We start from the raw sequence: 26,273 nt of genomic DNA on the forward strand, positions 1-26,273 counted from the left end.
ACAGCTTACTGCATATCAGTCGCTTTCCATCTCGAGTGGCAGGTCTGCTTTAGAAGTAGAAATATCTGGATTCTATTTCTGTCTCCATGAAGTTTTAACTCACTACAGCGTGCAGCATGGTGATATGAGGTGACCCTGGAGTTTTTATTGCTCTTATGTCAATGACATTTGAACTTCCATGAAACCTACTTGCTCAACAGTCAAGCTTTGTCCAACTGCCAGTGTCTTTAATGAGCTATTTGTATATAGGTACCACTGCCCTCTACTGCATTAGATCAGAACTGTTCTAATATGTGTCTCAAGCCCTTTATTGAGCAGCTGACAGAAAAGCTCCTTCAGCTCACATGGGAGAGGCGTGTGCTTTTGGAGCAGCAGAATCCGAGTTCTATCACTGTTGTTCTGTGAAGCTCAGTGTGGCTATGGTGTGCAGGATAATGACAATCTGACTAAATTTGTCAAGTAATCTGTTAGACAATGAGGAAGAGAGAAAGAAAAAGGCATTTTTAGGGTTAAGAGAAGAAACTATAAGTCACTACCTTATCCTATAGAGAAACATTTTAGAGCATGGTTCTTCACGTAGTTTGGTAATTTAACCCCAAATACTTATCAAATGATGCATCTTTAGTGATCTTTTGAATGAGCACTGTACAGTTTTCCAATGAAGAATACTAATGGAAATTCATGGAGTGACTTGAACAGAACTCGCAGGGCCCTTCTAGTCATCCATTGAAACTGGGCCAAGTGGCCCAAGCTGCAAAGTATGGATCTGGACCCAGAATTCCCCCAACTCTGATGTGTTTGGATCTGAGATTTCGATATGGACCAGCAGATACAGCATAACGCAGTGTGAAATTCAAAGGCAATGTAAGTTTTCACCAACTTCAGGGGTCTTTTGAATTGAGCTCACTCCTAATTGAGCTGAAAAGGAAACTTCTGAGTTTATCTGTAAACCTGAGTTCTCTATTTTACTTTTTGAAAGATTACAATGTATTATAATTAAAGAATATAGTACTTTTTACGTGTACTGTATCATGGTATCTTTCTAATAAATGAAAGACATACCAGCTAACACAGTAAAGAGTAATTAGAGAAGAAGTAAAAAAGTTTTTAGTTTTAAAACTGAACACAACAGCTGCATGAATGCCACAGGGTAGGTCTAGAGTTCTAACAAGATAGAGCCAAGTGGGGGACTAGATGGCTCATGTGATCGGAAATGTGATATAAAGCCGTTTGCCTCTAGGCTATCAATTCAAATGCAACTCATAATTGCAGTGGCTGAAAGTCATGATTATCTAATAGCTTTAACAGCTTTGTGGTCCAGATCCTAGAATACTACTCTCCATGTTAAAATATACTGTTAAAACTGACACTAAAAGCCAGACTTTCAAAAGAGGTCAACATATTTGGTGCGTAGCATCTCTGTAAATCTGACCACCTACTTTGGGGGTTAAATGGAAGCTGAGCTCTTTAAAAATCCAAATTATGATTGCTGAGCACTTGCAAATCTGCCCTTGAGTTTTCTTGAAAATCTGGCCCCACTTGGCTCCTTTGACAACTTCAGCAAAGTTGACCAAGAGCTGAATGGGCACAGAGACTGTATTTCAATCTTAGAGGTGGTCTTTTTTTAGGACAGGGATGGCTTGTGGATGAAAGGTAAGGGGGGAAAGGAATGTGACCTACCTTTTGTGTGGATAACTAAAGATGCTGTGCTTTTTAAAAAATTGCTTTTCCCTGTGCAAATGGAATAGAAAGCAGAATCAAAGATAGAGCAGATTATAGAGTCTGTATTGGAGTAAACTTAGAAATAAACTCTCAAATGTAAAAGGATCTTGAATTTGTGAGAATCTAAAATACCAGCATTAAAATGTTGATTTTCTCTTGCAGAGGTCATCATTACAAATATGTAGTAACCATGTAACAGTTAAGCAGTAGTAACAAGAACACCAGGAGACGAAATGTGAAGTGTAAGTTTGAACAGATTGTAAACAGTTTCTAGAAGAAGTCAGAAGGCCATTACATTAATCTAGATGAAAAAAGACTTGGAAATGCAGTGGGCTTTTCATAGCAAAGTGTGGTTAAATTAAAAAAAATAAGGTAGGAGATGGGTGTGGGAGAGCCTCCTAGGGAAAATGAGAAGTACAGGAAGTTTGGGTAAACTCAAAGGTATAAGAGCAGTACAAGAAATCCTAAAGGACAGTCCATCGCAACTCTCTGTTACTACATTTGGTGAAAAAGCTGATCCATTGCAGGGTTGTATTCCAGACATGCCAAACCTGTGAGAAAAAACACAGAAATTGGGCTTGTTTTTGGCTTAATTGGCTTGTGAGTTGCTTGTTGGCTAGTTTTTGGCTTGTTGCTCGTTTGGCTTGTAGCTTGTTGTTTCTTTTTTTTATCAACTCCTGACAGGCAGGGACAATGGAGGGAGAGAGTCAGGGTTGCACGGTGGGCCCACCACAGTCCCAGACTGCACGCCAGGGGGATCTAGTCACATAGGGTGTTGGGGTTCTTAGGCATTGTCTTGTTTTGGCCTTGTTTTGAAATGGCATTAGCTTGATTTTTGGCTTATTGTGAAAGTCGGGGAGCTTATTTACTGAATGAAAGTTGGCAACTGTGTTGTATTCCTGGTCAACTTGCATAATAAGTCATTAATGTCCTTCTATCAGGGCAGATAGAATACAAAGAAACATTACAGTTGTATGCATTAATATTTTGTATATTGAAATATTGCATGTACATATTAGACCCTAAGGTTCCTGGCAAGTTAACAATATGTCACTGTTGCAAAGTTAGGTCAACTCTTCTGAATAGCCGATCTGGACCAAAAGGCATTCAGTAGTGCACAGCTAGTTAAGAGCTCCTCCTGCTTCCTGGTTGTAGAACACAACCACCATTTGAAGGGCAAATTATCCCCAAACTGATGGATATATGCATTTCACCACCTGTGCTGCTAGAATCACCTATTGACTTCAGTGGAAGTTACTCATATCTCGGTGTTCAGGAGTTGAGTGCACACAGTCTAAGCAACCACCAAAGCTATTACCATATGCTTAGCATTTAGCTTGAAGTTCCAACCCCTCTGAACCGATGGAAAAGATGTAGGTGTATCTCTGCACATACATAGAGCTTACCTCGCTTTGCCAGTGCATAGCATCTTTTGCCCATGAAGACTGTAGCTGGGGGAAGGAGATATCTGCCCTCTAAGGCCATACAATGAGATATGGAGGAGGAAGGAATACATACTTACGGATTCATCATGGTTCTCCTCATAACTGCTGTTTGGGTTTCTGTAGCTCTAGTAGGTCAGAGAGACATTTTGATTTGGGCTCATCACTGCAATTTACCTTTATGAAGTTGCATTGCAGGGACATTTCCTCTCGTAGCTGCAAATGGTGTGATCCATTGCCAAGCAGTTTGTTCTGTCAGGGACTGGAGGACAAATGGTTGACAGGTGATAGTTAAGAGGAAGGTGATAATGTGATAGTGAATGACCCACCTGCCTCAAACTGCCCTGTGCACTTGTAACTTTACAAAAGTGATGCTTCCCCCATGATTCTTTTAAACATCTTCTATCAAATTTGTATTTACTCTGAAAGCCAGATGTTGAGGTTTGTAATGATGAACAGTGCGATAGGGCTGCACATCCTGTATCTAAAGTACTTTGCTAACCAAGCATTGACTTGTCTGGTCATCAGTTACTCATCTATCTATATATTTTTTTTCTTTATTTTGTTGCTTTGGACTTGCTTTCCACATTCCTGAGCTCAGCCTGGCTGGGAGCAGTCATTTCTCCACCTGCTGGAGCTGTGCAGCTACAGTACTTGTTGTATCACTAAGAACAAGTTTAATGAAAGAAAAATTCAAGGGTTGTTTTGAATAGTGATAATGAACTCCAAGCACTTTTTCCTTCTGAAATATTTTTCAGTTTTCATTAAGAGGAACTTGAATATTAGTTTTGCATCACAGATTAACCTGGACATTCCAAAAGTGCTTAAATAAATTATTGTTTTTTAAAATATGGTCAGCTAGTTGAAATAAAATCACTCAGTGGCTCTATGCTGAATTCTAAAGAAGTAAATCAAGACACTCTATAGGGCCTGCTGAATAACCTGGGTAACAGGTGAACACATGGTAATAAATTGGACAAACACCCTGTCCTGTAGCATATAATATTTTGTGAAATTTTACTGATCTGGGCAATAATAAAGACAATTGTCCACATTTTGCCTTTAGCTACACCTATATAATATCCTTGACTTCACGTCATTGGCCTACCTCCTTTACAAGCAATATTGAAATATGGTTTACAGTGTCATTTCCCACTTCTTTGGATGCGGCTGTTGACAGGATTATAGCACAGAAATTTATCAGAAAATAAAGAATTCTGTACAGCCTGAGCTCGGTGCTTCAGAGAATCTAGCCACAACTGATAATCATAACATGATGAAGCTGTAGGATATGAGGGTGCTCAATAGGAACAGAACAGAGACAAAACTCATTTCGCTTGTGCCAATTTGCAGAATTCTACACCTGGATTAGAGACAATGAGTGCAGTAGACTCCCAAATAGTTTTGCTTCTTTGCTAATTTGAAAATGAAAGTCAGACGTTTAATTTTAGCTTGCTATCTATTATTACAAGCCACGGTACCCTTGTGTTTGTGAGTTCTATTGTGGCATGTTTACATATTTTTTTCTTTGGTTTTCTAAGAGAGTGATCCTCATTCCTGGACTTCACTGGAAGTTTTGAGTGCATCAGGAATGCAGGATTGGGCCCACAGAAACTAAAGACTACTTGTGCATATTAAAAAGGGTTAACAGGTGCTTGTATGACCAACTGTAATTGCCTTTCTTATGTCAGAGAAGCCCAGCAAATTTTCTTTGAATAACGAGGTTTCACCCTGTGATAATTTGGTGAGCCACTATCAAAATGTTTGGTTTTAAAAATCTTGTTTAACTTGAACTGAAAACATAATTGCATTGTCTGAACATAGAAGCAGCAAATAAAGACGTGTTTTTCTTGTTACAAACTTGGACCTTTTGAAAAGAGGAATGCCAAAAATATTGTGACACTGTATTTGGGCATGGCCAGTAAATTAGTAGACAGTGGATATACCTTTGGAATGTTACAGTAAGTTACGGACCTGGACTTAAGCCAGGGTTTACTTTCTTGATGCAAATCTTAAATGATACAAAAAAGGCCATGTTACAGGCTACCACGAGATATGGTTTCTCATGAATAAAGACAGCTCACAAGTAACCAAGCCACAAGAGGGCAATGGGTCTTTCACACAAGCTGTATAAAATAAAAATGATATTTCAAACAGTTAATACTTTCTGAAAATGGGAGATGGTGATTTAAAGCAATCTAGTCTGGGAAAAAATCAGAGCAATGTGACCCTAAGATGCACATTTTTGGCTTGTAGACTCTCTCTTGTGAACAGTGATTGTGTGTGTTTATTTGCTTAGTGGTTTCAAAAAGAGTTATGTGCTTACAATCCACTTATTAATGGAACAAATCTCAGTTCCTGTATGTAGTTTTAACTCTGTTGTGTTAGATTTATTATCAAGTTCAGTATGTAATTGGTGCTCAGAGCAGATCTGGATGTATTCAGATCCAGATGGGAGCTACTTATTCTGATTTTCCATTGGTTTATCCACCTCCCCCTTACTCTCTTCCTTCATTGTTCTTCAAGCTGTGAATTATGTGTTTGAAAAAGATTGAAAAACAGATTCTCTGCACCAGCTGTAGTCTCGCCTCTGACTAGCTAGGAAAAATTCTTGAGGTTTTGAAGAAATGCACAGGCATTAAACATTTGAGATTTTCTTCCCATGGAATACTCCATCTGTCTCTACATATTCATTGTATTAGATACCAGTATGAATAAATGCTTATATTGGCTTTTGGACAAATTGTCCCTTTCACAGAAGGAGATGGTGCATAAACCTTACCATCCCAGGAGTAGTCCTGGAATGGATTGTGCCTCAGAAACACTGTTGTGAGGCACAATTTCTGCACTTCTCTCCCTCTGTGAGAGGAGCTTAAATAACTGCAGTCCTTGAAGAGGTGCAGCTTATTTCTGCCCTTGCATCTGACCAGGTACTTTGACCTATGAAGAGATGGTGGCTCTGCCATGCTCCTGCCCCTCTCCATGCTTACTCACTCAAAGGGGCAAGTATTTGGGGAACGAAGGCTGTACCTTATACCTAAAGCCATCTTCTCAGCAGGTGTTACTTGGCCAAGCAGAGGCGAGAAGTCAGAACCCTTACTTCTCAGTTCCACTGAGTAAGAAAAGGGAGGAGTCTAGCCCTACAAGTGCAGTAGAAGGCCATATCTATGCTATGGGGACTATACTGGCATAGCTAGGGTGCTGTAGCTATGTCAGGATAAACCTCATAGAATTTAAGGCCAGAAGGGCCCATCATAATCATCTAGTCTGACCTCCTGCAAACTGCAGGCCACAGAACCTCATTCACCCACTCCTGTAATAGACCCCTAACCTCTGGCTGAGTTACTGAATTCCTCAAATGATGATTCAAAGACTTCAAGTTACAGAGAATACACCATTTACAATAGTTTAAACCTGCAAGTGACCCATACCCCATGCTGGATAGGAAGGCAACACCCCGTCCCCATGGGCTCTGACAATCTGACCCGGGGGAAATTTCTTCCTGATCCCAAATATGATGATCAGTTAGACCCTAAGCATGTGGGCAAGACCAACCAGCCAGACACCTGGGCAAATATTCACTGTAGTAACTCAGAGCCCTCCCTATCTAGTGTCTCATCACCAGCCATTGGAGATATTTGCTGCTAACTGTCATGAACCAGCTACATGCCATTGCAGAAAGCCATTGCATACCATAAACTTATCAAGTTCAGTCTTGAAGCTAGTTTAGTTATTTTTGCCCCCACTACTCCTCTTGGAAGGCTGTTCCAGAACTTTATTCCTCTGATGGTTAGAAACCTTTGTCTAATTTCAAGCTTAAACTTGTTGATGGCCAGTTTATAGTCATTTGTTCTTGTGTCCACATTGGCATTAACTCCTCTCCTTCCCTGGTATTTATCCCTTTCATGTATTTAGAGAGAGCAATCATATCTCCCATCAGCCGTCTTTTGGTTAGGTTAAACAAGCCAAACTCTTTTAGTGTCCTCTCATAAGGAAGGTTTTCCATTCCTCTGATCGTCCTAGTAGCCCTTCTCTACACCTGTTCCAATTTTAATTCATCTTTCTTAAACATGGGAGACCAGAATTTCACACAGTATTCCAGATGAGGTCTCACCTGTGCCCTGTATAATGGTACTAATACTTCCCTCTCTCTACTGGAACTACCTCGCCCGATACATCCTAGGACTGCATTAGCCTTTTTTCATGGTTGCTTCACATTGGCGGCTCATCCTGTGTTTAACCAAAACACCAAGTTCTTTCTCCTCCTTTGTCACTTCCAACTGATAAATCTCCGGTTTATAGCAAAACTGCTTGTTGTTAGTCCCTAAGTGCATGACCTTGCACTTTGTACTATTAAATTTCATCACAATTTTATTACTCCAGTTTTCAAGGTCATTCAGATCTTCATGTATGATATTTCAGTCCTCCTCCATATTGGCAATACCTACCAACCTGTCATCTGCAAATTTTATTCATATACTCCCATATTTTGTGCCAAGGTCATTTAATAAAAAATGTTAAATAAGACTGGTCCCAAGACCGATCCTTGAAGAATTCCACTAGTAACCTCTCTCCAGCCTGACAGTTCACCTTTCAGTACGACCCATTGTAGTCTCCCCTTTAACCAGTTTCTTATCCACTTTTCAGTTTTCATATTAATGCCCGTCTTCTCCAATTTAACTAATAATTTCCCATGTGGAACTGTATCAAATGCGTTACTGAAATCCAGGTATATCTACTGCATTTCCTTTGTCTAAAAAAGTCAGTTATCTTATCATAGATGGAGATCAGGTTGGTCCAGCCGATTTACCTTTTGTAAAAGCATGTTGTATTTTATCCCATTACCACTCACCTCTATGTCCTTAACCACTTTCTCTTTCAAAATTTGTTCCAAGACTTTGCATACAATTGAAGGTCAAACAAACAGGCTTTTAGTTTCCTAGATCACTTTCCCCACCTTTCTTAAAAAAGAGGAACCATATTAGCAGTTCTCCAGTCATAGGGTGCAACCCCCTGAGTTTACAGATTCATTAAAAATCTTTGCTATTGGGCTTGCAATTTCATGTGCCAATTCCTTTAATATTCTTGGATGGAGATTATCTGGGCTCCCCGATTTGGTCCCATTAAACTGTTTGACTTCGACCTCTGATGTGGCAATTTCTACTTCCATATCCTCGTTCCTATTAGCCAGCCTGTCACTACCCCCAAGCTTTTCATTAACCTTAAGCTTATTAAAAACTGAGGCAAAGTATTTGTTTAGGTGTTGGGCCATGCCTAGATTATCTTTATCTTTAATCTACACCCCATCCTCAATGCTTAGCAGTCCCACTTCTTCTTTCCTTGTTTTCTTTTTATTTATATGGCTATAGAACCTTTTACTATTGATTTTAATTTCCTTTGCAAGGTTGAACTCTGCTTGGCTTTTGGAAGTTCTCACTTTATCCTTTACTCCCCACCCACCCCCGACCCCGCTTGGGATCAGGCTTCAGATCGCTTCTGTAACTTTGACTTAAAGTAATTCCAAGCCTCCTCCACATTCAGATCCTTGAATTCTTCAGTCCAGTCCACTTCCCTAACTAATTCTCTTAAATTTTTAAAGTTAGCCCTTTTGAAATCCAAGACCCTAGTTCCAGATCTATTTTTGTTTATCCTTCCGTATAGTTTAAACTGAATTAACTCATGATCACTTAAACCAAGGTTGTCCCCTACAACCATCTTCTTCTATGATGTCCTCACTACTCACCAAAACCTAATCTAAAATGGCATCACCTCTTGTTGGTTCAGTGATTGTTTATTTGGTGAAGAAATCTGATGGCTATCACATCCAGGAAAATCTGGATCCTATTATTAGTAGCACTTGTCCTCCAATGTATGTCTGGGAAATTAGTCTCCCATAATCACACAATTCCCAGTAGTATTTATTTAATTAAAACATTAACAAGGTCTCTACCCATATCCAGATCAGATCTTGAGGGTCTGCACATACCCCAAACACTATTCCAGGGAGAATCTCTAGTACCTTTCTTCTACAAAGTGATTTTGGCCCAAACAGACTGTCTTATCCATTCCATCACTTCTAATTTCTTTAGTCTCCCTCATCATTAATATACAATGCTACTCCACCCCCTTTATGTTTATATCTGTCTTTCCTGAACAGCACATACCCTTCAATATCTGCATGTCAGTCATGACTACTATTACACTATGTTTCTGTTATCCCTATCATATCTGGTTTTACTTCCTGCTCCAGTTGTTCTAGTTCCTACATTTTGTTACCAAGTCTCCTTGTATTGGTGTACAAACATCTTATTTGCTTCTGCTTGGTGTCACCCAGATTCCTCACCCGACTGGGTACATTCTACTGCCAGTATCGCCTACCTGAATGTTAGTGTCAATGCAAATAGAACTATCCTTTCCCTTAATGTCCATTCTTCTACTTACTGCTGTTCCTTTCTCCATTGCTGTATCTTTTCTTTCTTGATTTCACCTCAATGTTAGAATCAGGCGTGACGATTACATGAGCACCTTCCAACAGTCTCCTCCAAGTTCCTAGTTTAAAGCTCTTTTTGTTGTGCCAACCTCCATCCCTGAAGTCTATTTCCCTCCTTACTCAGGTGGAGTCCATCCCATGGAAGCAGTCGTCTGTCCATGAATGCCTCCCAGTGGTCCAACATCCCAAAGCTCCCCTTATAGTACCACTGCTTGAGCCATCTAATGTTCATCATAAGCTTGTCTCACCTTTGTTCTCCTCCTGTAGGGACAGGTAGAATCCCACTGAAGGTCACCTGAGCCTCCATTTCCTTAAGCATCTTCCCCAGCCTGACATAGTCTCCTTTGATATGTTACAGCAAGAATCTATCTGTGTCATTTGTTCCCACATGAAGGACAATCTGTAGATTCTTTATTGCTCCCATTAAGATTATCTTCAGCCTCAGGTCCACATCCCATATCTTAGCTCCTGGCAGACAGACTGTTCTCTGGATCACCTGTTGTGTAGATGCATGTAGACTACAGTGACTGAAGGGGTTTTTCCATCACTGTAGGAACACCACCTCCCTGAGTGACAGGAGATTTTTTTCCCCATCAGCCTAGGTATGCCTATGCTGGGGGTTAGGTCACATATCTATGTTGACCTAAATTTTAATGGTAGACCAGGCCTCAGTGTCTTTACATACGTAAGTACAGTACAGACATAAATAGAAGTAAGAGCATAATATGTAGAGTTTTGGTTATTCCACTGGGCTCTTCTGCATAAGTCACATATCCTGTGTATGTTAAGGGTACACATAGCACACTTATAATTCCTGACTTATTTCTGAAGCGCTAGTAAAATGAAATGATTTTGAAGGCCTTTCTCCATTTGTTGATAACCCTTATGTATTTTTACTCATTCTTTCAGATTCCATTCTGGCTGTGCTATTCTTTAGAATGAGAACCCTCTTTAACCCTTGGGACACTGTCTCTCATCTTAAAATAAATAGAATAATTTTGGTCTTCATTGTTACCAGATAAATAGCTCTTTTTTATTTACATTTAATGAAAAATTCTAGTGATTTTCTGATTGTAAGTATTTGATGAGGAAAGCAACATTTAATATGTTAAGTGGCATGATATTTGTATGTGTACATGGTACCCATTCTCTTTGAAGGAGAAATGGCCAAAGTGGGAGTGCAGTGGTTAACAGTCTGTATTCGAGAACTGAGCAATGAGAAAAAACTGAAAACTGAGAGTTTTGTTGTTAACTCAAAGTTGCAACAGTCCACGTGGACTATCCAAATCCCATTATCAATCAGAAGCCAGATGTCATTACAATTTGTCGTTGAATTTCAAATATAATAAAATAGTATGGGCCAAATTTTTTGGTAAAAAGTATATTTTTCAGAAAAATGGGTTTTTGCCAAATGACTTTTTTTCGGTTGAAAAAATGTTTTTTCATTTTTTCTTTTTAATCTTGAAATAACATTTGAAAACAAATTACATTTTGGGGGGATTTTTTTTGTTTTTAAATAGTGTGGAAATTCCCGTTTTTCTCAGGTTCTTTTCCCACTCCAAGATATAATTAGCAAATAAGGATACTAAAAACGTTATCTATATAGATATCATAGACTCAGTGCTGCCCACTCTGCCTGCATGGACCTTTGGGTTAGGGAGAAGCAGACAGCAAACAAAGTGAGATCCACTCTAAAGGAACCACTTTTCTCTAAATTTGAGGCTTTGATTGGTCAAAATGAATTTCCATTACCACCAGCTATGCGGCCCCATGACTTGTTTCTAGAAATGGGCAAAGCAACTGTTAAAAAACAAAAATCAGCACAAACCTTTTCCCCAGGTGTTGGTGAGTTCTGGAAGAGGAAGTACAATAATACTGCCATGGATACTATTTAATGATATTGCTGACTTGGTGGTAGCTAAGTAGTGTTGGAAATCTTGCAAGAAAACCTAGTCTTGGAGTATTGCTTGTCCAATTTCTGCACCCAGGAAATCTGGAACTCCTGAATCTTTTTGAGCTTCATCCAGTAGTAATTATTTCCAGAAGCTAGTGTAGGTAAGATTTTAGAATCAAATCCTCTTCCAAGCAAGGCATAGGTGTTATAATGACACCCCACACAGCGAGCCAGCACTAAGTTTACTGTGTCTATTGAACTGTGGATAATGGTTAAATTAGGTGTAAAAATGTGCAGGATGCTCTCAATTACTTTTTTTTTAAAGGGCTCCTCCTGTAATCAATGAGGAACTTTAAGTGAGCCTCATTTTGTTCAAAAAACATTTTCAAGCTAAAGTTCTTGGGTGGCTACTCAGGGCTTGGGGAGCAGGGGAAGAAGGAAATTAGCCATTTGAGTGTTAAATTCTTCTTAAATATTCATCTCAGCCTAATCTGCTTTATGATTGTGCCTTTAAACCAGAGACTTCTAAAAAAAAGAACTAGTATAATGGAATTCTCTTAGAGTTCCTTTCCCCCTTCCCCCCCGCTCTGTTTAAATATTGGTTATGTAGACGCCATAGTCTTGCATCCATACGTGTGCTCGCACATAACACAAGCCCTGTGCTCCATTTTAGTGTGATGCAGTGATGTAAAATTTACAGTCTGGCCTGTCAGAACATGATAGCTCTCTAAACATTGTCCTCTTTGTTGCCATAACAGCATGAAAAATAATATGGGATACTGCATATAAATATAGTGGAGGCCTTGGGGAATGGGAGCATTTCTAAATGGCTTGAAGCTATGTCACAGCACTTATAAATGTGAACATAATTGCTGAATGCTAACAGGATTTCTGCGTGCTCTGGTGCTCAGCCTTTCTAGACCATACTTATGCTGCAGGATTATCCTTTAACATGGTGCAGTTATCTGTTCTGTTTGTTTTCTTATTTCATTATGCACATAAGCCAAGGAAAATGAAAAGCATTTTAATTCCAGCAAAACCAACCAAACAAACAAAAGCCTTTGAATGATTAGGCTGTTTATATGGATTTTACGTAGCAACCCCTCAGCTTGCAATTAGAAAAATGTTAAAGGTGAAAAGAAGTCTCAGAAGGTCTGTTTTACAAAGCTGTCCAAAATTAAGGTATGAAATGGGAAAAGAATAAACACCATATTAGATTGATGTATAAGCCACACAGTTTATGGGAACCAAAACCTGTCCTTCGGCTACTGAACAATGAAATGCTGTTAGCAAAATATCAGGTAGCACCCTCAAGCTTTATATTTCCCGCCATTCAAACATATTATAAAATAAAATATATAGTTTAAAAGATATTTTTAAAAGAATTAAATCTCATGACAATTAGAACACAGAAGCCACTCTTCCAAAAGGCCTCTGATTTCATACATTTGTAAAACCTACACTGTGAGCACAGCTGTACACCTATGCTAAAATTTTCAAAATAGGCCTTATTTTCAGAGGTGCTAAGTACTTGCTGCTCTCTTTGATTTTGAAAGTTGTGGGTAGTCAGCATCTCTGGAAAAAAAAACATACCATTTTTAGTTTGGTGCTTAAATATGGATTTAAGAGCTTCATTTTAAATGTCCAACTTTGAAAATGTTGGCTCTAATTATCTGAACCAAAATGGTGTCCTTTGATCATCTGGCTCAGACAGCTCTGAGTGCAATACATCTTGAAGAAATCTTAAACTTAAAAAAAAAAAAAATGCAGACACTTTCAAACTGCAAGTCAAACCCATGCACTCTCTTTGTATGAGCCAGATATTGAAATATTCATTAATGGTGATGGGTTTTGGTTCTCCATCAAAATATGCATCATTAGTGGTGGTTCCACTACAATGATTAAAGATAAACTCATGTGCTTTTTGTTTCCTAGGGCACCAAAGGGTTTGTTTGCATTTTCCTGACAGTGCAGTAAGCCATTCCTGGCTCAAAACTACAAGCCATATTGTCCTTGCTCAGGCAAAACTCCCACTGATTGCAATGGGAGTTTTGTCTAGGTTAGGACTGCAGGCCTAATGTTTGCACAAAATCTGAAGAAACTGGAATCTCTTGGAAAATATTGGAGAAATGTCTTGTTAAGAGACAAATCACTGGATTTTGCTTCACACTCATACTTAAATAAAGAACATCTGCCTGAAAATAGGTTCTCTGCTGCCTGAAGTCATAATCTTCTGTTCGTCACTTCCCCAGCAATCAATAGTGATGTTCTAAACCAAGGATTGTGACTTAAGATGAGGAATAAGAAACAGGAAAAGCCTAACTTTTAGAAAAGGAGCCAGCGACAGGCTTTGAAGGGTCCTGTGCAAAGATGTGTGGAGCCATAGGCACCAAAAGCCACATGGGGGAAAGGTTAGCAGCTGATGCATGCTTGTCAGGAGGAGGACTACGAGGAGAATATTTGATATTTAGATTGCTGTGGTGCACCAAATGTGGCAGGCACTTTTTAAAAACAAAACGAAAGAAAAAGTCAGTCTCTGCTTTAAAGAATGTACAAATAGATGATAGTGGAAGAAAATGTGTGCGCCAGGGAAAACCCAAAGCAATCCAAAATGCTCATACCTGTAAAATGACAGGTTTCAGAGTAACAGCCGTGTTAGTCTGTATTCGCAAAAAGAAAAGGAGTACTTGTGGCACCTTAGAGACTAACCAATTTATTTGAGCATAAGCTTTCGTGAGCTACAGCTCACTTCATCGGATGCATACTGTGGAAACTGCAGAAGACATTATATACACAGAGACTATGAAACAATACCTTCTCCCACCCCACTCTCTTGCTGGTAATAGCTTATCTAAAGTGATCACTCTCCTTACAATGTGTATGATAATCAAGTTGGGCCATTTCCAGCACAAATCCAGGTTTTCTCACCCTCTGCCCCCCCCCCCCAAACTCACTCTCCTGCTGGTAATAGCCCATCCAAAGTGACCACTCTCTTTACAATGTGTATGATAATCAAGGTGGGCCATTTCCAGCACAAATCCAGGTTTTCTCACCACCCCCACTTTTTTTTTTTCCAAAAACCACACACACAAACTCACTCTCCTGCTGGTAATAGCATATCCAAAGTGACCACTCTCCTTACAATGTGTATGAAAATCATGGTGGGCCATGTCCAGCACAAATCCAGGTTTTCTCACCCCCCCCCCCCCAAACACACAAACTCACTCTCCTGCTGGTAATAGCTCATCCAAACTGACCACTCTCCTTACAATGTGTATGATAATCAAGGTGGGCCATTTCCAGCATAAATCCAAGTTTAACCAGAACGTCTGGGGGTGGGGGGTAGGAAAAAACAAGGGGAAATAGGCTACCTTGCATAATGATTTAGCCACTCCCAATCTCTATTTAAGCCTAAATTAATAGTATCCAATTTGCAAATCAAATACAATCTGGGTTAAACTTCTTTTGTTGTTGACTTTGTATTATTGTAAGTCACTTGGATACCATAGTGATGAGTGATGTGATTAGATTAGATTAGATTAGATAGACCTCTTAGAAATAATTGCAAGAGGAATTTAGCATCTAGAGGAGGAAAGAGTGTTTGTCGTTACCAAGGGAACGGCTTCATCATATAGGAGGAAAGCAGAATGGTTTTGGCAATCAGCATTGTAAGTTTGACCCATATCTACTGTCCTGCCCAGAGACCTGCTTTCCGCCACTGTTACTCCCACCCTCAGGGAGGCTTCCTAGGTTCCCTTTCCAGAGCAGCTAGATATGTAATATGTACAGTTAAGCAGTTCCAGTATTCCATCCAATAGAGGGCAGTGGTATGTACACTCTAGCAAAACAAATACATTTTATATAGTACTGATGGCATCAAAGACTGGCAATTAGTACGCACCCTTGCTCTAGGAAACAAAGAAAACACATTTACCTTCAGCTTTAAGAGGTACTTAAATGTAACCCCTCCCCAAGATTGCCTCTGCTCTGCTGTATTCCCTTATTCCGTATGTCCCAATTCCCCTCATCATCCTGTTTATCTTTTATTTAAAAATTAACTAAAAAGTGTGAAACATAAACTGATAAAGTTGAAAATTAAGTTTTAAATAAAATCATTTAAAAATATGTATTTGCATATATTTTCAAAATAACTTCCCTCTGAACTCAAAGACACATGAGTCTGATTCTGCTTTCTGTTACACTGGTGCATAAATCAGGAACAACTCTCTTAGCACTAGGGAATTATACCAGTGAGATGATGGTGAAAATGAAATCAGAACCAGGTCCCATATTTCATATGTTTATTTACACTTTATAGGAACAGGATTGCCAATTCCAGTAGACCCCATTTTTTCTAGAGCTATGCAAATAACTAATTTTTTTCTGTTCTCTTGTGGTACCGAAAAGTAAAATTTAAAATAAAATAAGGGTTCAGATTAACCCAAAACAATTTTTAAATTTTTTTTTGGGTGAACTGAAGTGTTTTTTTTTTAAAGTGTTGGATCAAAGGAAACACTTTGCTTTTTTAAAACACATTTATTTATTTTTATAAATTTGAAGTAAATTTCAAAAAGAAAAATTGTGTTGAGTTGAAAAATCAAAATATTTCATTTAGAAAATATTGAAATGAAACTTCTTTTCTTTTATTTTTTTGCCTAAAACTATTCAGAAAAATCAATATGAATTCACAAATTATTTGTCAACCGGAATCTGCTTTTTTTTGGTCAGGCAAAAGAGAGAAAAGGTTTGGGGATTTTTTTTAGCCCAACTTTAATATCAGCCCCACTCCAAAATGAGCTCTCAGCAGCTTTGATTAATCAATACAAATGAGATGTCACTTGTAATCAATAGGACGTAGAGAGGAAAATAAATGAAATATAATGACTTATGTCTCCTCTAGGCCTCATGTTCTTCAGCAGTCCCACTGCAGCCATAAATGAAATCTGGTTTTGAAGGAAGCAGCATTATCCTTCTAACCCCAGCCGCTCCCACCACAGCTTGCAGACAGAACAGCTGCAAATAATATTAAGCCTATCCACTGACTGACACACTCTAGTGCTAAAAAAATGCAACTTGATTTTGCATAGTGTCTTTCATTTGAACTGTATTTGCCAATGCTCTGTAAGAGTTAAATAATCTTAAAAACTTTACATGGTATGAATTCCAGAAAACAGCGGGGTAAAAATAAGATATCATACATCTCCTAAGTGGAAGCAAGGAAGAAAAAAGATGCTTAGAGAAGAGAATAGAAAATAAATGGAGAATTACTGAGATGCATGAAAGGGTAACACAGATGGTAGGAATTGTAGAGAAGACAACTTTTGTCACAACAGTTGACAGGCTGTGTCTATTGGACAGACAGTAGGCTGATGCCAAAAGAGTAGAGGAAGTGAGAAAGAGACAAAGTCCATGAAATAGATTTGATGCAAATACATGCAGTTGCTTTTGAAACGAAGGCAATTTTGACCTGAATCATGAAGCGAATAAGTGAGCCTAGGGAATTGCTGAAGGATAAGGTGATTGTATGGTTGCGGTTTTGTGTCCAGCCATTTGCACAGGCAAGAGTATAGAGAGCAGGGATTTGGAATGCCATGTAGGAGGGAGTTGAAATAATAAAGCCAATAGGAAATGAAGGCATGGATGAACATATCAGCACAGTTGAAATCAAGGCAGTGGAAAATGCAGATAATATGGGAGATGGTGACAGAACAATATGCAAATATGTGCATGCACACAAGAACAATGCTGTCACGAGGTATTTTAGCGCCCATGCATCTTTGCACCCTGGGTGGCTGTCCTGCTCACCCTGCCCTGGTTACGCCCTGTACAAACATCCAGCATCAAGCAGGTGGGGAGAAAGGTTTAATTCCTGTTTTTTAGGGAAATTCCACTTTGATAGTTCGATTCTGCTTTCCTAAATGCCCCTTAAGTTTTAATTAGAAAAATAGCATTCTTTACTTCCTGTTCAAAAGTCTTGTGCTGTGCATGTTTTACTCTACAGATGGCTGCATTTGATATAAATGAAATAACTGTATATTTTGTCACTGCATATATTGATTTGGCCCTGACCCTACAATGGACTCAGTGTGGATAGTCAGGAGCTGAGAATCCTGCTGACTTCTGTGGACTCCACATTTGGGGAGTCAGGTATAGGATTAGGGCGTTGTATGAGAATCACTTTGGAACTGTTTAGGATGGAAGTGCTACATACATGAAAGATCATTATAAGCACCCTGAAACTATTGAAAGCAATCTTTTGTTGAAAATGGATTATAGCTTTTTTATGACACCAGTGTGATGGATGATGGTGTTCACCCCATCTGTAGTTCCCTAGACAACACAGCCTCCCTGGAAATAGGTTAGTTAGAAACTTGTATCCTGTCATATGGTACATGCATTGCTTCGTAAAACTGAAAATGGATCACAGATTTGCTCTTGGAAGGATGAGGGGATTTTATCCTTTTCTTCTCTAGATGTGCAATAAGTAGGAGAATCAAGCAATATAATAATAATATAATTCTCCTACAGTCAGCAAGGACTTTTAACCATGTTTTTTTCCCCTTCTCTCTTTAATTTCAATAAAGGGGAAAACCCCCCTTTTTAAGATACTCGAATCCTTGAGTTTGGTAACACATGGTTCGGTTGGGTTCTGTGATCACTGTTCCGAATAGACTGGTGAGCATCCATTTCACCACCTCTAGTGAAAAAGACACATTTATGGGCTTCATGGATAACACTGTTGCCAAAGTAGGACTTTACAGTGTGAGATGCTATGTTAATATTGAAACCAAGTAATAGACTTACAGGATCCAATATAAGATCTATCATTTAATACCTTAATGCTATTTTGGCCATAGATACAAATTGTTCCTGATTTTATTTTTAGGAGGGGGAAGTGTAATGAGGTGGGGTGAGGGGTAAGGACAGGAGGAATCCGTTTCCAGATTCCTGACTAGAATTGGAACAACTGAAGAGAACACTTCCCTCGCAGAATCCTTCTAGGTTTTACGCTGAACCAAGTGAATGCACAGGAATTTAGAGGTTAAATTGTATGTTGGTATAAACTGATACAACACCAGTGGAGGTGCATCAATTTACACCCACCAGAGAACTTGGACCCTGGAGTCTAGTGAGCACTGTGTGAGGCTACCCAGGAATTGTGTGGTTATTCAGGAATTGCCGAACGCATTAATAAAGTACCTTACTGTCAAACCATAATCATTTGATTTTGGAGTTCCAAGTAACTTGGAACACAACCGGAAGTAATAAGTAATTTGTACAGATCTGTACAAATCCCAGAACTTCCTGGATGACACCAGGGACTGGAACACATGAACTGGAGCAGCTGTAGTGCTGCAGGCAGCAGCGTTCCACGACATAGGTGGGTAAGCAAGGAGTTCCACTGCCTAGTTGCCTATCAGTTTTTTCCTCAGCCTGGAATTCATGTGACATCTCTTCCCTGTTACAAAAAACTAAGCAGAGAGGTGTCAAGTATGTGCATCCAACACGGTGGTAGGGAAGGAGCTTCTTGAGCCACCGTGCAGCTCTGGCTTGGGGGGTGGGGGAGGGAAGGAGGACTTTTTATACTAACCTCTGCACTCCCTCGGGAGCGGAAGCTTCTTGGTCTTGATCACAAGCCTAACTAGGAGGAAGGAGCTTCTTTGCTTAACAGTTCTCGTTATTGGAGGAAGAGTCAACCCATCATGGTCTTAACTGTAGCTGGAGAGGGATGAAAAGGAAGGTAAAGAGTACAGAATGGACAGATGAAAAGAGAGCTGTTCATGACTTCTAGCTCTCACTGTGAGGATTAAGGGTTGAGATGCAGGGAAACTGAGCAGTAGTTGAAGAGAGACTATAATTCAAATGGTATTTATGTCCTGAGGATAAGAGCTCGTGATGACATTGAGATTTACAGTCTTAAGTCAGTACGGAAAAGAGGAAACATTTGTAGCATTTCCTTCTCTGAAAGCTTTAATTTTAAGTACACGGGTTGGCTTAATTTTCTGCGTGCAAAACACAAGTTCCTATTCAAGGGCTATTTGATTGGTAAGATCAGATGCTGACAAACAGTCTATGCTGGTTGGTGTGAGGAGGCACTTCAGCCTGCTCTATAGAAAGAGAACAGAGAAGCAGATCATTCAGCAGTGGAGACAGTGAGAACCCACCTGGCTCATAAAGAACATCAGGAAGGAGTGGCCTAATCGGATCTGAGTTAGGAGCAGAGTGGTGGAAGCTCACCAAGACGTGTTTTAGAAAGCGTTTGACTACTGAGTAGCACGTTTTGCCTTGTGATTTATAATGCAAATCACAGTCTTTCAGCTCTTGAAAGCATGCAATTATGTTGGTTTGCTTCCTGTTGTGCTCTGCAGCCTTTGTCATAAGAATGAAGCAATGGAATTTCAGTAGCTAATATGTTCTGTGAATGGTAGCATTGTGCTGTAGAACTCTGACCTTTTCAATATTTTTTTGTTTGAATGCTGGTCGCCTCTTCATAGCCTCAACAGCTTCTGGGCAGGGCAAGGCTGTAGGAAAATGCAAATACTGAAGAGAGAAACTAGTATTATTTATTGTCCTGAGCTGCAAAATATGATTATCATTCTGATGTTTCTCTCTAGTGATGAGTAAAATGAAAGTTTGATAGAACAAATCAAGAGCAAGCAGCTCTATGCACATGGGTGTTTGGAGGCTTTTTAAAGTCCCCTTTCAATAATCCTTGGCCCAAACTGGTACATACAATAAAAGAAAAAGGCTTTCTGTCTGTTGTAACCCAACACACACAAGGAAAAGTTCTTTCTGCATCTCCTGATTTGAGAATTAGTTTCATATTGCCAGTATTAAAATATTCTTGGAATTTCTAAAGATTATAGATGACAATTTCCTAATTCAAAAAGAATTGCAGGCAACATGGGGGAATTCTTTGTTAGACCTTGTCTTAATAGATAAAGAGAAACTGATCACAGACCTAAAAATTATTGGTAGATCATGTAGAAATGATCACGACTTGATCATATTTATAATGTGCAAACAGAGTAAACGCCAGATGAGTAATGTATATATGTGGTGTTTTAATAGGGCCACAAAGCTGAAAACAATTTTGAGCCAAATCAGCTGGGAGGAAGAATGTAATTAGAAAAATGTGAATGATAATTGGGAATCATTTTAAGAGCACCTTCTTAGATACCCAAAAAGCCAGAATCCCACCACTGAGGAAGAAGGCTACAGTGGTGGAAAAAAATCCTAGTTTAGAGGACAAGTGAAAGCAGCTATAAAAAATAAAACTGAAAAATAAAACCTGATAGTAATGAATATAAATCAGAAGTTAGGAATTGAAGAAAACTGATAAGGAAAGCAAAGGGGACACAAGGAAAAATATATAGCCTGCAGAGTTAAGAAAAATTAGGAATTTTTAAAATATATTAGGAATAAAAAGAATCCTGATAGTGGCATTGGTCCATTACTGCATGGAAATGGTAGAATTATCAATAATAATGCAGAACAGTCAGAAGTCTTCAATAATTGTTTCTGTTCCATATTTGGGGGAAAATGGATGATATAGTCTCATATGGCACATTTGCCAACTTTCATGCGGTAAATAAGCACGCTGACTTTCACAATAAGCCAAAAATCAAGCTAATGCTATTTCAAAACAAGGCCAAAACAAGCCAATCCCTAAAAACCACAACAATCTATGTGACTAGATCCTCCCGGCATACAGTCTGGGACTGTGGTGGACCTGCTGTGCACCCCTGACTCTCCACCCCCCTTTGCCTCTGCTTGCTGAGTGCCAATCAAAAAAAGAAGCAACAAGCTGACCAAGCAACAAGTTACAAGCCAAAAACTAGCCAACAAGCAACTCAAAAGCCACTTAAGCCAAAACCAAGCCCAATTTTTGTGTTTTTGTCTGTGCAGGTTTGGCATGTTTGTCATATGGTGATGACACTCTTTCCATTGCACTAGTATCGCTGGAGGAGTTAAACAGAAGATATTAAAGTTAAACATTTTAAAATCAGCTGATCCAGATAACTTGCATTCAAGAGTTTTAAAAGAGCCGAAGAGAAAATGATTGGACCGTTAATGTTGATTTTCAAAAAGTCTTGGAGCACTGGGGAAGTTCTAGATGACTGGAAGAAAACTAACGTTGTGCTAATTTTTAAAAAGTGTAAATGGGATGACCTGGGTAATTACAGACCACTCAGCCTGACATGGATCCTGGGTAGGATGATGGAGTGGCTGATATGGAACTCTATTAATAAAGAATTAAAGAAGGGTAATGTAATTAATGGAAATCAACATGGGTTTATAGAAAATAGATCCTATCAAACTAACTTTATATTTTTTTTAAGTGAGATTACAAGTTTGTTGATAAAGATAATAGTATTGACATAATAAACGTAGACTTCTGTAAGGTGTTTGACTTGATACCCCATGGCATTTTGATTAAAAACCTAGAATTATATAAAGTTAACGTGGCACACATTAAATGCATTAGAAAACTGGCTAACTGACAGATCTCAATCTAATTGTAAATGGGGAACCATCATCAAGTAGTTGTGTTTCCAGTGTGGTCCCACAGGGACTAGTTCTTGGTGCTGTGGTAGTTTACATTTTTCTCGGAGGTCTGGAAGACAACATAAAATCATCACTGATAAAGTTTGCAGATAACCCAAAAAACCATGGGGGAATGGTAAATAATGAAGAGGACAGGATACCAGTTCAGAGTGATCTGGATTGCTTGGTAAATTGGGTGCAAGGAAACAATATGCATTTTAACACCTCTAAATGTAAATGCATCATCTAAGAACAAAAAATATAGAGCATACTTACAAGATGGGGGACTCTATCCTGTGAAGCAGTGGCTCTGAAAAAGACTGGAGGTGAGGATGGATAATCAGCTGAACATGAGCTCCAAGTGTGATGGTGTGGCCCAAACAGCTAATGCAATCCTTGGATGCATAAATAACAGGGGAATCTTAAGTAGGAGTAGCGAGGTTATTTTTACCTCTATATTTGGCACTGATGTGACCATTGCTGGAGTACCTTGTCCAGTTTTGGTACCCAAAATTCAAGAAGGATGTTGATAAATTGGAAAGGGATCAGAGAAGAGCCATGAGAATGATTAAAAGGTTTTAAAAAAAAAACCTTATAGCAGTTGTGCCCAAACTTTTCCTATTCTCTCCCCCTGTCCCCCATTACTGCACAGTTGGCTCAGCAGAGAAGCTTGGGTTGAAGGCGGAGGTGGGGGCAGAACTGGGGATGCGGGAGGAACTGGGCCTAGAGGCAGAGCTGGCCTGGGGGCAGAGAGGGAATGATGGTAGAGTTGGGCTGGGGGCAGAGCAGGGATAGAATGGACCTATGGCTGAGGCAGGAGCTGGGAATGGAGCTGGGCTGGGGGTGGATCAGGGCTGGATGGCGCTCCCTCCCTGCTTCTGTGTGGACTGGCCCGGGCCCTACCATGCATCCTGCCAACGTTAGGGAGGCACATCCCACAGTTTGGGGACCACTGCCTTATAGTGATAGACTCAAAGAGCTCAATCTGTTTAGCTTAACAAAGAGAAGGCTATGATGTGACTTGATTACAGTGTTTTAAAATATCTACATGGTGAACAAATACTTAACAACGAAAGGTATAACGTGATCCAGTGGCAGGAAGCTGAAGGTAGACCAATTCAGACTGGAAAGAAGGCACACCGTTTTTTATGGTGAGAGCAACCAACCATAGGGAAAAAATTATTAAGCATTGTGGTGGATTCTCAATCACTGACAATTTTTAAATACAGACTGGATGTTTTTCTAGAAGATATACTCTAGGAATTACTTTGGAGATGTTCTATAGCCTGTTTTATATGAAGGTCTGAATAGATCATCACGATGTTCCCTTCTGGCCTTGGAGAAATGCATCTAGGCGAGATCATGCATGTCTGTTCTCCCTGAGCCCGCAGCTTTTCTGCCCCTACTCCACTTCTGTTCATATGGTTCCCTGGTAAGAGGAGAAAATATACTTTCTCCCTACTAAGCTTATCAGCATGTCTCTTCCTCTCCCGCTTCCCCTCTCCCCATTAACTAATTAGAATGTATTGCCTGATAGCTGCTGCATGTCCCCTGCAATTTAAGGCCATATGGAGCAGGACAGGTTAATCCCTGATGTGCGCACAGCCTATACATTTAGTACAATTAGATATTTGACCTACTTACAAACCAATGGGCACTGCCAACATCTGGGGTGTCAGTACTAATGGAAATAATGGGGTGCTTCTGCTAATTACCTTGCGACGTTTCCACAGCCATATTCATATAGCATCCTTTGGCACAACATCTTATGATGCAATACAGTTAAACCTGATAGAATTGCCAGCCTGTAAAACCGAGAAAAGCTATAGTAAACATTTCTTTAGTCTGTCCTTTAATGGCTAGCTGAAAAGCAGTGCATTCTATAGTTGGGGTGTATAGTTACAAAATGCTCTGGTTTCCACTAATTACAATTTGTGACTGAGACAAACTAAATAACCTGATTATTCTGACCATTGTATTTGCCTGGAAATATAAAGAGAGAGAAACAGAGAGATGGGATGGGTTGCAGCCATTTAGAACACTGAATGTGAATAAAAGGATCATACAGGTCAATATGTACATAATTTAATAACCAATACAAAGATTTTTAAAAGGAATAATATAGAGACAGTTAAAGGCCTGCAAGGATGTGAGCTTTGGCAGTTTGAATAAGCTATGTCATGGAATGTTAACAAGGGCTCCTGAAAACAAAGTAATTAATTTACAGCATCGGTTATACATTGAACTAGTTAGAAAATGTATTTTCTGTGAGGAATATTGAAATAACTTAGACATTTCTTCTAAAAACATCACTACTTTTTTTCTATTTTTCCAGTGGAAAAGCTGAAAAAATTGGTTCTTTGAGTAATCAGAAAATGTAGGAGGGGAAAAAAATCACAATTTTCCTCAAGGATTTTCACTTTAAAAAAATGTTTGTCATGCAAAATGTCACCTTGCTGTAGTCATGTAATGATTCCTGAGAGTCCACTATTTCAGAAAGCTAATTTTAGGAGTGACAATAGAAAGGTAGCAGTGAAGTGCCTGAGTATTGGCTGGGATTACTTCCAAGCCACATCCACAAGGGGATGATCATGAGACTAACGCACAACATGGAGGGCCTGATTCTCCATGGCATTCCATCTTATGCATTTACTTTCCGCCATATCCATTTACATCTGTGCAGAGTGGTTGTGAAATGCTGCTAAATCAGAAGGGGAGCACGTTACACCCACATAGTACAGGTGTAAATGGTTGCATAAAGTGCGGGATAGTAGAGAATCAGGCTTGAGTCAGAAGACCTGGGTTCTATCTCTGACTCTCAGGATTTCTCTGTGACCTCAGGCAAGTCACTTCACCTCTCTCTGTCTCAATTTCCTTATTTGTAGAGTGGAGATAATAACGTGCACCTTATTGTGAAATGTAACTAATCGGTGTTTGTAAAAGTGCTTTGATATGTGCAGATGGATGGAGCCGTATACATGCAAAACATTAATATTCTTATTTGATTAGCCTCTAATCACTTACATTTGCAAGATGAAAATACTACTGATCCGAATTATAATCTTGCAATTCTTGAAATGCTGAAAGCTAGAGATAGGACAGAAGTGGGAAATTGAACAAATCTAGGTCTGAGTCTTTGTAGTCAAATGTTTTCTTTTAAAGAAATTATTGAAGCAGGGGAGGTATACACTAATGCTGATCTTTATCAAGTCAGATCCAGTTATACTGTAATGTTCACTGTCTCTTTACTCTGCCCCTTGAGCCTTCTTATCTTTTTCCCTTTTAGGCCTATATTCCAGCCACATACACACAAATGTGCCTAAAGAACATGAAGCTATTCATTATTTTGTTTTCTCCTTGTTGTTCAGTATGTGGCCCCATGCCTTATTTCCTCATTGGTTTTCCCATGACACTCATCACAAGAGCTGTTCAAAGCCCAGAATTACCATTCTGTGGAAAATTCCCAAATTAAGAAAACCCTTTGTTCTGAACTGGAATGAAAAATCAAAATGTCCAATGGAACAAATTCAGAAAATGCATTTTGGACAATTTGAAACATTTTCTTCTGATTTTATTAAAACACTTCATTTGACTTTAGCAACTTTTATATTATATTATAAATTAAAGTGAATGTTTCAACTTTTGTATTAGTCATGTCATATTATGTTTTTATGACATGACGTTACATTGAAACGTTACATTTTGACTATTATATATTATACTTGGTACTTGATTTGATAATTAATAATTTTCTATTGTAACTGGTATCATACACAAAATATAAAAATAAATAACATATAATAATATAAAGCTAGCCAGTCCAGGGGTATGTGGGAGCCTGGGATCCTAGGAGCTGGGCTGGCTGGCAGAAATGGATGGAGGTAGCTACCCTGTCTGATTTCTATTGAAAGTTTCAAGGGAATTGACACATTCCTGTGGAACTTCTCTATTCTGTAGAATCAGCATTTTCAGACTGAAAACTGTTCCACTGGAAAATTTTCAACTAGCTCGACTCATCACTATAGTATCTGAACGCTTCACAAACATCAATGATTTTATTTCCACAGGTGGAGCGGCATTATTATCCCAGTTTTACAGCTGGGGGAACGGAGGCATGGAGAGAGTAAGGTCAAAAGTCTCTGATAATTTTGGGTGCTCAATTTGACAGTATTTAGAG

This window comes from Lepidochelys olivacea (assembly GCF_965140295.1).
Source record: "Lepidochelys olivacea isolate rLepOli2 genome assembly, chromosome: 4".
Lineage (NCBI taxonomy): Eukaryota > Metazoa > Chordata > Testudines > Cheloniidae > Lepidochelys > Lepidochelys olivacea.